The sequence below is a fragment of the Clarias gariepinus genome, chromosome 1 (genome assembly GCF_024256425.1).
Source record: "Clarias gariepinus isolate MV-2021 ecotype Netherlands chromosome 1, CGAR_prim_01v2, whole genome shotgun sequence".
In the NCBI taxonomy this organism is placed as follows: Eukaryota; Metazoa; Chordata; class Actinopteri; order Siluriformes; family Clariidae; genus Clarias; species Clarias gariepinus.
This window is the reverse complement of record NC_071100.1, coordinates 9,011,748-9,028,454: the sequence shown is the minus strand read 5'-3', so window position 1 is coordinate 9,028,454 and position 16,707 is coordinate 9,011,748. Positions and strand designations below refer to the sequence as shown.

Here is a 16,707-nt window from a genome sequence, read left to right as displayed (position 1 = left end):
CGGCTGGGTGTGTTCTATTCACAGTTCACGACCCTACGCCCTATTAGATTCTAAAAAATTTTCCCAACCACTTTGAGCGATTTGGAAAACTTAATGGTTTGGTGCTCAGATATTAGGCTATTCATTTTTCGGTTATTTAGATTACAAATTCATTTTGAAATGATATAACAGCGATACCATCGCAATTATTTTCCCTTCGAAGTGCGCTATGAAAGCATTATTTATGCCGGTTGGAACACAGCCTTGGTTTCGTTTGTGCGAAGAAAAGGTGAGTTTTTAAGTGAGTATCTTTGTTGTTCTCTCATGAGTAGAAGTAGAATATGGACTATTCATAGGTTAAAAAAATATAAATTATATATATATATATATATATATATATATATATATATAATCATCATCAGAAGTGTCATCTTCCTCATTCACAGCAGCACCAGAAAGACCCCCTCTTCCTCATCAAAAAGCGGGAAATTTTTCTTGCATTTTACAGTAGGGGGCACTACTCCGCCATAGTATTGAAGAAGAAGAAGAACGACAGATTAAACCAACATGGTTTTAACGATGGAAGTGCGACACAGTTAATAGTTATTTTCTTCAACGTTGCATCGTACAACGGTGGTTAAGCAAAAAGCTACATCGTTGTACGGGAAACGCACCCCTGTTTAGGCCTGTTCCTGTACCGACACATTTTCTTAAACAGATAGTACCAGCAATAACAGAACCCCTGTTAAGAATAATTCATTATTCACGCAGCATTGGTTATGTTCCAAAATCTTTTAAATTAGCAGTTATCAAACCAATAATTAAGAAACCTGACCTCGGCCCCTGTCAGCTGTCCAGTTACAGGCCAATATCAAACCTCCCCTTTATCTCTAAGATTCTGGAAAAGATAGTAGCGGAGCAGCTATGCTCATTTCTACATAGAAATGGCATACATGAACTGTATCAGTCAGGATTTAGGCCTCATCACAGCACAGAGGCAGCACGCGTTAAAGTAGTAAATGACCTCCTATTGGCCTCTGATCAGGGTTGTGTAACTATGCTTGTATTACTCGACCTCAGTGCAGCTTTTGACACCATTGATCACACTATTCTTCTTCACAGATTAGAAAATGTAGTAGGAATTAAGGGTACAGCCCTCTCCTGGCTCAGATCCTGTCTGAACCAATTGTTATCAGTATGTAGACATAAATGGTGATTATTCTGCATCGTCTCTAGTGGAGTTTGGCGTTCCGCAGGGTTCAGTTTTAGGTCCACTGCTTTTTTCCCCTTTAAATGCTTCCTCTGGGCAACATAATCCGTAAGCATGGTATTAGTTTTCATTGTTATGACACACAGTTATATGTCTCAGCAAAACCTGATGAGAAAAAACAGCTTACAAAAAGTTAAGCAATGTGTGCAGGACATAAGAAATTGGATGCTAATTAACTTCCTTCTGCTTAATCTGGATAGGACAGAAGTTCTAGTCATAGGACCGCATACAGCTAGGAGTAAAATTTTAGATCACACCATAACTTTAGATGGCCTTTCTGTTCCATCAAGTTCAACAGTAAAAGACCTTGGTGTGATTATGGATTTCAGCCGATCATTTGAAGCTCATGTAGATAATATTACCAGGATAGCATTCTTTCACCTCAGAAATATAGCTAGTATAGGCCAGGGGTAGCTCAGTGGTTAAGGCATTGGACTACGGTTTAGAAGATCCCAGGTTCAAACCCCACAACCACCAAGTTGCCACTGTTGGGCCCTTGAGCAAGGCCCTTAACCCTCAACTGCTCAGATGTATAATGAGATAAAAATGTAAGTCGCTCTGGATAAGAGCGTCTGCCAAATGCCTAAATGTAAATATTGCAAGATAAGAAATATATTGTCGCTAAATGATGGAGAAAAACTAGTTCATGCTTTTATCACCTCTAGGTTGGACTATTGTAATGCCTTACTATCTGGTTGTTTAGGTAGGTGCATAAATAAGCTTCAGCTAGTCCAGAATGCAGCAGCGAGAGTCCTCACTAGAACCAGAAGATATGAGCACATCACACCTCTTATCTTCACTGCATTGTCCCTCTGTGAAATTTCGCATTGATTTTAAAATACTACTCTTGACATATAAAGCATTAAATGGTCTCGCGCGGCAGTACCTGAGCGAACTGCTAGTGTCTTACGAACCGCCACGCCTACTTCGATCAAAGGATGCAGGCTGCTTGTCAGTACCGCGTATTATGAAAAATACAGCTGTGGGCAGAACTTTTTCTTACAAAGCCCCAAAATTATGGAATAGTCTTCCAAAAAGTGTTCGGGCCTCAGACACAGTCTGTGTTTAAGTCCAGGCTAAAAACCTATTTATTTAGCCAAGCATTTTAATAAATAGATTTGCCTTGGGTAAAGGAGCAGATCTGGGGGACTCATGGACGTAGAGTATTATGGTGAACTGGAATGTTTAAATGCTGTCTTCCTCACTCTCATTGATCACTCAGGTTTGCTGACGGTGAGGTGATTGTTTGCTTTACATTTCAGGAAGCCCTCATGTTTGTGTTTCCTTCTGGCTCTCGCTTAAAGTTATGCTGTCATAGTTAGTCCTGCCAGAGTCTCTGCTTGCACTCTGCAGTTAATATACATTGACATAATACATTGTGTGACTGTGACCATACCTAACTGCCATCTCTCCTCTTCTTTTTTCTCTCCCCCCCTTTCTGTTTCCTCTCTCCCCCTGTCTCCCCCTTTCACTCTTTCACTCTCTCTGTCGAGCTACACATGTATGTAGTCTGACCCATCCTGGTGCCCTGCTTCTCGTTGGAGATCTTGTTACATGGATGCCCCGTGTGTCTCTTTGGGACGCGTCTGGTGTCTGGGGATGATTCTCTCTACCTAGAAGATGGTTCTGGCCTCGACTGGTGTTGGCAACTGTTTCTCTGGGGATTTGACAGTTCGATAGTTCAGGACTGGAACTTCCTACAAGTCTACCTGAGTCTTCAATAACTACCTGGACTCCAAATAACATCAAATAACATCAGCTATTATAGCTGAACTGCCTGCCAACTAACACACTGTATAAATGCAGATCATTTACTGCTTTCTGTTTCACCCAGATGAGGATGGGTTCCCTGTTGAGTCTGGTTCCTCTCAAGGTTTCTTCCTATTACCATCTCAGGGAGTTTTTCCTTGCCACTGTCGCCCATGGCTTGCTCACCAAGGACAAACTGACCATTTTGATTTATACACATTTACATTCCATACAAACCTAAATAATTATTTTGATTGTGTAAAGCTGCTTTGCGGCAATGACAATTGCTAAAAGCGCTATACAAATAAAATTGAATTAAATTGAATTGAATTCCTTACGAGGAAAAACTTAGAATTAAACAGCAGGGCAGATCAACACCTAAGATTGATTTAGTGCAAAAGATAGGGAAAAATAACAGGTCTTTTCAGCTCTCCTGGTATAACAAAGTTAGCTGGCTGACTGGAAGTGCTGTGACAAATAAAATACTGTTGGCCATGCCTCTTGATGAAACTATCTCACGGATGTGTTGTTTGGTCAAAGGTGGGGTTTGGAGATCTGTCTAACTTTGACAGGGCATATAAAAGACATGAAAAGAGCAATGAACATGAAGGTGCTCGCATTCAAGTGGCAAAACATAATGAAATAGTCAAACAAAACAGGGCCTTTCTAAACCGCCTTATTGATGTGACATCCTTGCTAGGCCAGCAGGAGCTGTCATTTAGGGGACATGATGAGAGCAGTGAATCATCCAACAAGGGGAATTACAGGGAGTTTACATTAGCTAAATATGACTGTCCACACAATTCGAGTCCTCAACTGTGTTTTCTGGTATGTCCCATACTATTTAAGATGACTTGATCTCTGCTCTTGCAGCCACCATTTCTGATCAGATCAGAGATGAAATTCAGGATGCTCCCTTTTTTGGGTGGATGAAACAACTGATATATCCTGCCGTGCCCAACTCTTTGTCATTGTTTGCTATGTGGATAGTGCAGGTAAAATTCAGGAGCGCTTTATTGAATTTTTTGATGTTTCTGGGGGGCGAGATGCCAAGCAGTGCAGGGCTACAATTTTAATTATAAGCTTGTGGCACAGACCTATGATGGGGCTGCTGTCATGGCTTCAGATCTCAATGATCTGCAGGCCAAAGTGAAAGCAATAGCCCTCAGTGCAATGACTAAATCTGGTGCTGTCACAGGGGGCTAAATGCTTGTCTGAGTGCAGAATCTTTTTTGCATCACTCTCTGGATTTGCCACATTTTTTTCAAAATCCACAAGGATGACATCTTTTCTTGAGTCTGCAGGCTGTTCAAGGTTGCCCAGAAACGCTCCTACTCGATGGTATTTCACATCACGGATAGTGAGCACTGTGGTGAACAATTATGATGGCCTCCTGCAGACATTTGAGAAAATCATTGCAATTACAACAATGGATGATGATACACTGAATTGTGCCAAAGGCTTTGTGAGGAAACTGGAGGATTTTGAGTTTTTGTTTATGTTGTACACATATGAACAAATCTACTCTGAGACTGATGTGGTTTTTGATATTGTCCAGCAGAGGGCGATGGATGTTATTTACTGCAAGAAAATAATTAAATCTCTTCTTGCATTTGTCAAAGAGAAGAGGTCAGAGGGGGCTTTCCAAGCCGTTTATGCCAAAACAGCAGATCTCACATCAGACCCATGAGAGGAGACCATGAGAAAGCGCCGTCTGACCCAATTACAGGATCCCCAAGAGCGATACAGAAATCTGTACATGGCCATCCTTGATAACATCTTGGAGCAACTTCCTTGACAATTTTCAAATTTGGAAAGCATGTTTTTCTTAGAATTAGCCAATCCAGAGAAATTTGATGACATGAGACAAGTATTTCCAGAAGAGGCCTTCCAAAGTGTCCTGAAAATTTATGGCCATCACTTTGATTCAGGGAGACTGAGGTCAGAACTTCAAGTCCTGTATTCAGATCAGGACTTGCAGGGTAACAGGGGAAAGCTGTGTGATTACTTGGTGTTCCTTAAAGACATGGAGTTAGACAGTGCAATGCCTCAGCTTTACAAACTGTTCTCATTAGTGGCATTAATTGGAGCTACATCTGCAAGTGTAGAAAGGAGCTTCTCCTGTTTAACACTAGAAGCGCCGAGCAGTGGTCATTTGACCGCAAGGGAGTAAAAAAAAAAAAATACTTCACACTCGATCAATTTCCAGGACCCTCCTTTCATGACTTTTCCTAGTTCTGTGAGCTTAATCACCCTGTATGCTTAAATTTTTAAAATCGCGCCAGTAAAAGCCAGTATAAAGCTATTTTGCTCTTATTTACGTGAAATCGCTGACAGCTGCGCGCCGGTCATGCCGTTTCCTGCCTTTTCCAACCTGCGATTCTCATTTCTCTCAGCAGATGGCGCAAGGGATCGCGCATACTATTTATGCGTCATTCAGTGCGTATATGTAACTATCTCAGGTTTCATTCCATATATGCAGTATATATATACATGCTTCCGTAAAATATCGACCATTCGCCATTCGTTCTGGCGTTGATAATCAGCGATATTTTATAAGGACATTTAGGGAATTTCGCTTTACTTAATTTTATAAGGTTTTGAGAATATTAATTAGTTTGTTTGTTCTGTTAGAAGCTTCCGTGAAATTATCTCTAAAACAATATTGTTTTACATATTACATATGTAATGGCCCCTCCTGAGGATATAAAGCCTCATTATTGAATGTAAATAAATCAGATCTACCACAGCAGATAATAAACTATGTTATGTCATAACCGAAGCAAACACCACGATTATGCCTCGTTTCGTTCAGTGTTGCTAGGCAACGGACCACGCGCCTAATCGGCGGAAACGTGGTTCACTTGGCCGCGGTGTATTATAAATCTGCGGAATGTTTCACTGCTTATGCTCATGTAATAAAAGCGAGGGAAATGTGGAAGTGATGTGTGGCCACTGAATGAGAACTAAATCAAAGATTTCGGTAACTACACTGAGTGTAACATCTGCATAGTGACACTAAACAGCTGAACAACTTCACTTTTCAGTTTACCTCTGAGAAAAAAAGCTGTATTTTGTTTGTTTATATGTAGAATGTTTATAAAAGTACACTGAGCCCTCGGTCAACATCTAATGACCGTCGATATGCAAATGAGTCAAGACGTAGCCTAACGTGGTGTCGTGTCGGATTTCAGCGGTCACGGAGAGGAAAGACTTGAAGCAGTTGCAGCGTTTTTTTTCAGTTACAACAAGCACAGCGATGAGTCCACGTTGTTTCACTGTTTATGACATAGCTGAACAACTTCACTTTTCTGTTTACCTCTGAGAAAAACAGCTGTATTTAGTTTGTTCATATTCAGAGTAACACCTTCCAACCACCTCTCATAGTCTATTGTTAGTTTTAATGATTTGGCTGAAACTAATTATCACTACATAAGTACCCCAACACCATTGATCATGAGTATCAGCTGAAACTAATTCTATACATGCAACACAAAATGTAGATGCAGATTCCAAATGTATAAAGATGCATGCTATATATATGTGTGTGTATTCGATGCATGCTATATATATGTGTGTGTAATCGAGGCTGGCTCTATTCAGGGGCAAGAGGGGCAGCGCCCCATCAACTAAATGTCTGCACATGTTAATATATTCCTAAAATTTATGTATTACAAGTTGATAAACTGATCTGCGGTAGCAGAAAAATCCGCTGAAAAAGGGACACTACACAATACGGTATTAGATGTCCCTCATGTCTCTGTCCCTCTGCTGTGCGTATTCATTCACAGGCTGCAGCGCGCACGCGCTCACACACACACACACACACACACACACCTCCCCTGACGCAGTTGCAGCGTTCTTCAGTTACAACAAGCACAGCGATGAGTATAAGAATAAAATAAGGTTACAGTTTGATCTGTGTAGTTAGTGCCCTTGTATAGAATAAATAAATGAATAACACATTCCAACCACCTCTCAAGACAGTGCCATAGTTTTGCAAAAATACTTGCAAAACATCAGCATACATTGGAGGGAACTTCTGAGGTGGTCTGGATTGATGGCACGGTCGTTCAGAGGGGGTTGTGATCACACCTACAGTTATTTTGTTCTAAGCTGTCGGTCAAATATCTCTCCACTTGAAATGGAAGCACAAAATTGAGGGGCAACATGCAAGGGATTTCAGCATCTATAGCAGTCCCTACTATCACTTTTAAACTCTTGCCTTTCCTCTTCTCTCTCTGCTTTCGAACACGCCTTCCTCCTCTCCTTCTTTGAACAACAGTAGCCCAATTTCCACCAGCACCCTGTAGGTCAACAACACCAGTGGCGGTCGTTGTTAACCCGGCCCACGACCGATCCGGTATGGGAATTATATTTGTGATTCGCATCATTGATTTGGCAAACGTTTTACGTCGGATGCCCTTCCTGACACAACCCTCTGCATTTATCCAGACTTGGGACTGGCACAAGAAGACACTGGATTCGGTCTTGAGGGAGGTCTTGAAAACTTGAGGGCGGAAAAAAAAAATATATATATATATATATATATATATATATATATATATATATAAGGGTTGGACAATACAACTTAAACTCCTGGTTTTAGACCACAATCATTCATTAGTATGGTGTAGGACCTCTTTTTGTAGCAAATACAGCATCAATTTGTCTTGGGAATGACAGATAAAAGCACAGTGGCCAGAGGAATTTTTAGACATTCTTCTTGCAGAATAGTGGCCAGGTCACTACGTGATGCTGGTGGAGGAAAACGTTTCCTGACTCGCTCCTCCAAAACACCCCAAAGTGATAATAATATTTATATTATTTAGATTATATTTAGATTTGGTGACTGTGCTGGTTGTAAGAGAAGTTCAACTTCACTTTCATGTTCATTGAATCCACATGGTCCTCCAGAATGGTTAGGTGTTCCTTGGCAGTGACGCGCCCATCTACTGTAGCACAAGTATTGGGCCTAGAGAATGCCATGATATTTCAGCCCAAACCATCACTGATCCACCCCCATGCTTCACTCTGGGCATGCAGCAGTCTGGGTGGTATACTTCTTTGAGGCCTCTTCACATTGAAACTCTTCCAAATGTAGGAAAGACAGTAAAGGTGGACTCATCAGAAACTATACATGTTTCACATTGTCCACAGCCCAAGATTTTTGCTGCTGGCACTATTGAAACCAACGTTTGGCATTGGCACAAGTGACCAAAAGTTTGGCTATAGCAGCCCGGCCATGTACTGTACATTGACCCTCTCGAGCTCCAAATGAACAATTTTGGTAGAAACAGGACAATTGAGGTGCACCTTTAATTCTGCAGTAAGTTGGGCAGCTTTGGTTTTATGTTTTTTGGATACAATCCGGGTTAGCACATGGACATCCCTCTCAGGGGAAAATTACTCGGATGTGATTTTTGCCTTCTTGGTGGTATGCTGACATTACCCTTGATACTGTGGCTCTTGATACATCACGAAGACTTGCTGTCTTAGTCACAGATGTGCTGGCAAGACACGCACCAACAATTTGTCCTCTTTTGAACTCTGATATGTCACCCATAATGTTGTGTGCATTGTAATATAATAACTGCGCTATTACTCTGCTAAATGAACCTTTTACACTCTGCTAATTTTCACATCACATTCTTTACGTCACAATGTAAGTTAATTAATCTTGATTCTAGTGGACATCACCTCAGGTCTCCCCAGCATGAAAAAAACAATGCACATCTAACTTTCTACAGAAATACAGTTCATTCATAATACTGTAAATATGCACTGTATGTTTTGTGTAAAATTGTTTAAAATAATCTAAACCATATTTTTTATTTGGTTTAGGGTAAAGTTTTTAAAGGTAAAAAAATTATATTTTTTAATTCTGCACCTCAATATACTTACTGAATTGGGGAAGAGGGACAGTTCTCTGTTATTTAGCATGGATAGCATATTTAAGCTTTTGGTCAAGTTTCCTGTGTCACATAAAAGAAAGAAGTAAAATTGTTAACATGCACATCATTTGGAGACCCAGAGACAGACACACGATAGGAAGCGCATTAGCATTTTCTAGTTAAAATTTTCTGGTCAGAAAGGTTTAGCAATCCATTTGTATGTATACTCGTCTGAACACTGGGTATAGGAAGTGTTACATAATAATGAAAGAGGAAGCTCAACGAGGAGGTGCTTTACTGTATGTACACAGAGACATGGGAATGTTCACACAAACCCTTACATTGGATTTTTTTAAATGATGGTCTGGAGGTAGGTACTGTAATGATGGTTAAGTTTAAAATTAGTGATCTATGGTTGCCCTTAATCCACAGATTGTGGCATGTATTGCTCAAACAACACTTTACTGTACCTTTCTTTATTTCTAACTTTTAATTCAGACACAATCCACTTCTCATAAAAAAATACTTAGCATAGCTAGTATTAGCAGATGGCTAATACTTTCAGCTGACTCATTTTTCACGGAAAAAAAACCTATATAAAACATATATGTTTTAATATAAGTGTGATATAGGTTTTTAATATATGTGAAATATATAAAATTGGCTGTTTTCCTATATTATATGTACATATATGTACATATATGCGTGCGTGCATATATGCGTGCATATATGTACCCATATAGACATATATGTGACATATATAAAATTGGCCGTTTTACTATATTATATGTACATATATGTGTACATATATACGTGCATATATGTACCTATATATATACACATGCATACATGTACCTATGTGCATATATGCACCTATATTTTTACCTAGATATTAGTAAAATTATTAAAATCCATAGCTGTTAGACAACATAAATAAAAGCCCAAAATGTAGAAATTTATTTTTTAAATTTTTTTAAGAACAATCAAATAGTAAAAGAACAAAAATATAGTACAAGAACAAAAATAAGACAAAAAAACTCAACAGGAAGAAAACATATATATTTTGAAGACCTTCTCAGCTTCGTGAGCTTTGAATTGATAGATGTGCCTGTCTGCCCTCGGGTGGCTGCCGGCCACTTCTTCAATGTAGCATCTAGAAAAGACAAAAATAATAAGACAGTATAATAATAATAAATGATTATTTATTAAAACATTTATAAACATCTGTAAACTCCATATGGCATTAGCTTAGCCACCGGGAAATATCATGTTTGTGCTACATATAAAGGCAGCATGTTAGCATGATTTACCTAAACTATGTTAATGGCATTGAAAGCCAATGTGTCACACAAGCTGACAAGAGCTAGCTGAAGTGAGGAAAAAAATTACTAATATTAGTTTAATATTATTAGAATAAGAGTTATATAAGACTTAATAACTTACCCAGTGTGATTCTCTCTTCAAAATGCTCCTGTTCGTCGTCAGGGCCACACAGTCTTCTTCTGAGGTAAATGTAAACTCCTCCCACTTTCCAGAACATTCTGAAGAGTTTCCTTGTCCGGGGGCGTGGCCTAGTATGTAAATTAGCCGGACTGATTTCCGTGTGATTGGCGTGTGGGCGTGTCCTGCCTCGGGTTATTAGCAGATAATGCGACAGAAATTCTAAAATGTGTTTTTTATTTAGTTAGTTCTTAGTTATTGCCTTAATAATAGAAAATATGAGCGCATCATGTATGACAGTTGCCAAAGTGAGATATGAGTTAAAATGACCAGATCCTGCCATGAGCTATATAGGAGACATATCTTGTATGTACATATAGGGCTTATATGTGGATATAAAGAAGCAATACAGGAGACCTATATGGCCTGTATATGCACATATATGCACCTCAATTTTGCCTATATGCAGCATATATATTATCATATATATGCATATATACTGCATATAGGCTTCATATATGCGCATATATCCCCATATAGGTGAGGATAATATACTGCATATAGGCCTTCATATATGGCCTTCGCATATATACTGCCTATAGGCCTTATATATATATATATATATATGCACATGTATCCTCATATAGGTGAGGATATATGTCCATATATACTGCATATAGGTGAGGATATATGCGCATATATCCTCATATAGGTTTTTTCCATGTGGGGTAGCTGACATATTAAGTCCCTAGAGAAAATGTTCTCTGTTTTTGAGAGTGTGACAGATGATATTTTGAGAGTGAGTCATTTTGTGGCACATGGTGGGTTTATTGGTGCAAAAATGATTAAGTGAGTATACAATATTAGGTAGCTCAATCAAAGGGAAGCTGCTCAGGTATTTTACATTTCTTTTCATTAGAAAACTAAAGTCTCACAGGTGTGTGGGCCCCTGGCAACGTTTCATTGTTTTCTCATTTCTTATTGCTTGGAGTGTATGTTTGTGTAAAGTGAGATGTCTGCTAATATTCTGTGAGCTGAAAAAAAAAAGAGACACACACACACACACATACACACACAAATTGAACCAAACTTCTCGATTGTCTTGTCTTATAAACAGGGCAAAATTTTACATTATTATTATTATTATTATTATTATTATTATTATTATTATAATAGTTAGTTAGGTAGAGACCTGAGAAAAAAGGTAGTCAGTTGATTTCTGTGGTTTTGCTTGTGTTGAAACAACTGTGATGAGCTGTGGAGAAGAGGAAATGTGAATTTGTGGTTACTGACAGAAAAAAAGGTTATGGATAAATATAACTTGACTGGTACTCATATAACTCATTCCTTGAGTTATTTTGTACTTATCATATAAGTATATATGATTATATATATATATATATATATATATATATATATAACCTATAACCTAAAGCCTAACCTAAACCTAACCTAAGCCTAAAACCTATATATATATATATATATATATATATATATATATATATATATATAGGTTTTAGGCTTACTTTTTTTTACTCTTTACATGCTTCATCTGGGCAACATAATTTATAAGCACGGTATTAGTCTTTATTGTATGCTGATGATACACAGTTATACATCCAGTGCAACATTAAAAGTCTTTTTCTAGTTTTTCATTTAAAGCACATGCAGATAATATTACCAAAATAGCATTCTTAGAAATATATTGTCTCTAAACAATGCATAAATTCATGCTTTCATCACCTCTAGGTTGGACTACTGTAACGCCTTACTGTCTGGTTGTTCAACTACTATAGGTGCATAAGAAAGCTTTAGTTAGTACAGAATGCAAGCGAGAACTTAAGAATAGCGAACTAAAGGTAGAGTGTGTGGTAGAAGTAGTGCATCAAGAGGAACCAGTTAAGTAAATATTTAATGGAAACTAATCATGCTTTATTAGAAAATAATGAAATCTGTTTACGACATTCATAATGTTTCTTTTTATATTTATATCTTTTAATATAATCATGTTATTTTCATTTTATTTATAAAACCTGGGTTCCAACCTCTGTATATCCCAATTCGAATGGGATAACCACAACACACCTCCCCAGAGGTCTTGTGAAGTCATACCCTAAGCGACAAAGCTGCCACTTCATAAAGGGCATTTTAAAATCATTGTTGATTGGTGTAGATACACACACACACTTTGGTAACATGGCTGAGTAGCTTCTCATTGGCCTGCGTAAAGCTAAGAAAACACTTCCAGTAAGGAGATTGCTGAAACTACTGTGTGTAGTTACACTGCAGAGTAGCCTAATGAAAAATTTACAGGGCGTGTGTGTGTGTGTGGGGGGGGGGCGTCACAGGGCGTGCGCCACAGGGCGTGTCTTGCCAGAGAGCCCCTGTTAGCACAAAGTTAAGTATTGTTTGAGTTTGTTTGTTCCTTTGTTTGTGTCTTTATTTATACTTTGTGTTTAACCATAATTAAAAGACTCCTTTTGATTACACAACCCCTCTGCCTCTATGCCTGCTCCTTCCGCCCACGGCGTTCAACACCTGCCAATACACCCAGTTCGTGACAATCCCACGCTAATTATTATTTGCTGATTCATTAGTTAGGTAGGGGCTTGAGAGCAGTGCTATGGTCTTGGCTGTGGTGCAAGTCTGGCTGCAAAGAACATAAGCAGGTGTAAATATGTTGTAAGTGACTTGAAACTATCATAGATAAACACAACTTCTGGAGGGCTTAAATTTTTATTCATGATTTACTTATTTTGGCCAAAATCAACTAACATTGTAATATCTACTACTACTAACACTACTACTAATAATATCAATAAACTAGCTACAGTGGATAAGCTGGGGTTACCGTGAGGACTCTGTGGTACTGTGTTTTTTTTAACACTAAAAATATTGAGTAAATATAAAAGTTGCAAAATCATGAATAGAAATAAAAAATTTATACACAGTCATATAAACTCAACTAAAGGATTATTAGGAGCACCATACTAATGTGGTGTTTGACCCCCTTTCGCCTTCAGGAAAGCATTCTTTAGAAATGTTGGCCCATATTGATAGAATAGCATCTTGCAGTTGATGGAGATTTGTGGGATGCACATCCAGGGCACGGAGTTCCCGTTCCACCACATCCCAAAGATGCTCTATTGGGTTGAGATCTAGTGATTGTGGGGGCCATTTTAGTACAGTGAACTTTAAGAAACCAATTTGAAATAATTTGAGCTTTGTCACATGGTGCATTATCCTGCTGGAAGTAGCCATCATAAAGAGATAGACATGGTCAGAAACAATGCTCAGGTAGACCGTGGCATTTAAACGATGCCCAATTGGCACTAAGGGGCCTAAAGTGTGCCAAGAAAACATTCCCTACACCATTACACCACCCCTACCAGCCTGCACAGTGGTAACAAGGCATGATGGATCCATGTTCTCATTCTGTTTACGCCAAATTCTGACTCTACCATTTGAATGTCTCAACAGAAATCAAGACCAGGCAACATTTTTCCAGTCTTCAACTAGCCAATTTTGGTGAGCTTGTGCAAATTAAAGCCTTTTTTTCGTATTTGTGGTGGAGATAAGTGGTACCCGGTGGGGTCTTCTGCTGTTGTAGCCCATCCGCCTCAAGGTTGTGCGTATTTTGGCTTCACAAATGCTTGGCTGAATACCTCGGTTGTAACGAGTGGTTATTTCAGTCAAAGTTGTTTTTCTATCAGCTTGAATCAGTCGGCCCATTCTCCTCTGACCTCCAGCATCAACAAGGCATTTTCGCCCACAGGACTGCCGCATACTGGATGTTTTTCCCTTTTTCACACAGAAATGGTTGTGCGTGAAAATCCCAGTAACTGGCTGGTCTGGCACCAACAACCATGCCACGCTCAAAATTGCTTAAATTACCTTTCTTTCCCATTCCGACATTCGGTTTGGAGTTCACCCCTGCATTGAAGTAACTGTCATGTGATTGGTTATTAGATAATTGCATTAATGAGAAATTGAACAGGTAATAATAATCCTAATAATCCTTTAGGTGAGTATACCGTGTGCTATGAAGTGAAATGCTTAATATGGTGTCAAGTGCTTATATATATATATATATATATATATATATATATATATATATATATATATATATATAATCAAAAAAGAAACGTCCCTTTTTCAGGACTGTGTATTTCAACAATAATGTTGTAAAAATCCAAATAACTTTACAGATCTTCATTGTAAAGGGTTTAAACAATGTTTTCCATGCATGTTCAATTAACCATAATCAATTAATTAACATGCATCTGTGGAATGGTCGTTAAGACCTTAACAGCTTACAGAAATTAGGCATTTAAGGTCACAGTTCTAAAAACGCAGGACACTAAAGAGGCTTGTCTACCGACTGTAAAAAACACCCAAAGAAAGATGCCCAGGGTCCCTGCTCATCTGCGTGAACGTCCATTAGGCATGCTGCAGGGAGGCATGAGGACTGCTGATGTGGCTAGGGCAATAAATTGCCATGTCCGCACTGTGAGACGCCTAAGACAGCGCTACGGGGAGACAGGAAGGACAGCTGATCATCCTCGCAGTGGAAGACCATGTGTAACAACACCCGCACAGGATCGGTACATCCGAATATCACACCAGGAACACACAATCCCTCCATCAGTGCTCAGACTGTCCGCAGTAGGCAGTCCATGAGGAGGAGATGCACTGCAGTACTTCAAGCAGCTGGTGGCCACCAGATACTGACTGGTACTTTTGATTTTGAGCCTCCCTTCATTCAGGGACCCATTGTGAAACATTTTTAGTTTATGTCTTATGCTGTTGACTCTTTTAGTGTTCATACAAATATTTACATATTAAGTTTACTGAAAGTAAAAACAGTTGAAAGTCAGAGGATGTTTCTTTTTTTGCTTGATCATGGGCTGGTGCTTACCTGACTGATGATGTGTCGATGGAAACTCCGGAAAATTCTTTTGCATTTTCTTTGTTAAGATTCTTGGTCTTTTGAGGTGGCATGGTTCTAAAAAGAACCCAGTTAAAGTAAAGTGTATATAATTACCCACATAACCTTTCCATAAACAATTTATATTGGTCTTTTTTTATAAAATATAATTAACAGTGTCTTTAAAGTTACATGTTCTAGTAACTACTGTTAAACACTAAACACTCTATAATAAAAATACTGTTTTGCAAAAACTGATCATGCAGTAACGTCACAGTTTATTTAAAAAAAAGTAAAACGTAACTTAATATGTCAAACCACACTGGTTAACTTAGGACATGCCCAATAATAATACTGGCACTATCTGACAGATTTTTTCTTTAAAAAGATTAAATAAAATTTGAACCTCACAAGCTTTAGTTTCCTGGATATGCTAATCCACATGCTAAACCACCCACATGTAGCACTTACAGTAAATTGCTTTTGCAATTTGATAACAAACATAAGCTGCATAAATTTAAGCTAAGTATATCACAGTTTTTTTTTTTTTAGACTCTGTGGTTTTACATTTTGACTCCTTGTCAATGATAATTAATTTTGAATTTGGCGTGAAAAAGTAAAACCCACCTTCACTGTCGGCTTTGTCTACTTGTTTTTTTTCTTCATTTTTATCTGCAGCAGCCAAAGTAAGTGGTGCACTACCACCACCTACGTAAAAGTCTGGATAATTGATGCTTGGTACAGTGGTTTTTGGTGACTGCAATGCCCTGCACATGCCACAACACACTGGACACTTAAGCATTTGCAGGCTAAGAGCATGTGTGGGAGGGATTGTGGAAAATGATGTCTTTATCAGAATATATATGTACTGTAGGCTTAATTGGGTTGACCATTTTTTAAATATTTAGTCATAAATGTATAATCAAATATAGGTTTGGCCTTAAATGATAAGTGTGGACAGAAATCACTAACCACAAACATTATCTCATTGCTTCACTTCTTGATAAAAAAAATATATTCTGTATTTTATTTTAGTTCTTTATTGGTAAGTTTTGCTATTTGCCAAATTAATTTCAATAAATTTATGAAAGTGTCCAGATCAAGGTTAGCCATGTTGATCAAAACAATTTTGTAATTGACTTTAGTTGTTACCAACCTACATATCTGCATTTCAGAGATCCAAACTACTAACCCTTTCCTCCATCTACCTGTATGTGAAGAGTAAGATAAGGAATTAAAAAAAAGTACTATACACTCCTTAGTGTAGATGGCACTGTCTGTCAAAAAAATCTAGCCCTTAAACCAAAGGATTGTTAGCCATTCTTTGCATTACTGTATGTTTTAATAAATATACTGTATATGAGTCAGAATTGTGCAATATAAAGTGACATTTTTCAGCAAAATATATTCTTTAATATAAAGAACTCAATTTTATATACACACATGAC

The 16,707-nt window shown here is 38.3% G+C and overlaps 1 protein-coding gene across 1 annotated transcript in view; it reads left to right on the top strand.

Annotated features, from left to right (window-relative positions):
- Window positions 1-16,707, top strand: part of LOC128514393 (low affinity immunoglobulin gamma Fc region receptor II-like) — a 105,186-nt gene that overhangs the window by 36,039 nt on the left and 52,440 nt on the right. The gene's annotated exons all lie outside the window — the stretch shown is intronic.